The following is a 227-nucleotide window of genomic DNA, read 5'->3' on the forward strand; positions in this document are numbered from 1 at the left end:
GCGCCCCTTCTGCCGGTCGTCGTCGAGGAAGCAGCAGAGCTCGCGCAGCTCCTGGTTGTCGTCCTGCAGCCGCTGATTGACGTCCTTGAGGCCGCGGATCTCCAGGAGGTGCTGCTGCAGCCGCCGGTTCACGTCGCGCATCAGGCCGCCGTGCTCCAGCATGAGGCCCACCTTCTCGCCCTCAGCACGCCGCAGCCGCCGCGCCAGCTCCTCCTTGCTCCAGCGCA

Source organism: Fukomys damarensis, unplaced genomic scaffold (genome assembly GCF_012274545.1).
Source record: "Fukomys damarensis isolate Sample0158 unplaced genomic scaffold, DMR_v1.0_HiC HiC_scaffold_21, whole genome shotgun sequence".
Classification (NCBI taxonomy): domain Eukaryota; kingdom Metazoa; phylum Chordata; class Mammalia; order Rodentia; family Bathyergidae; genus Fukomys; species Fukomys damarensis.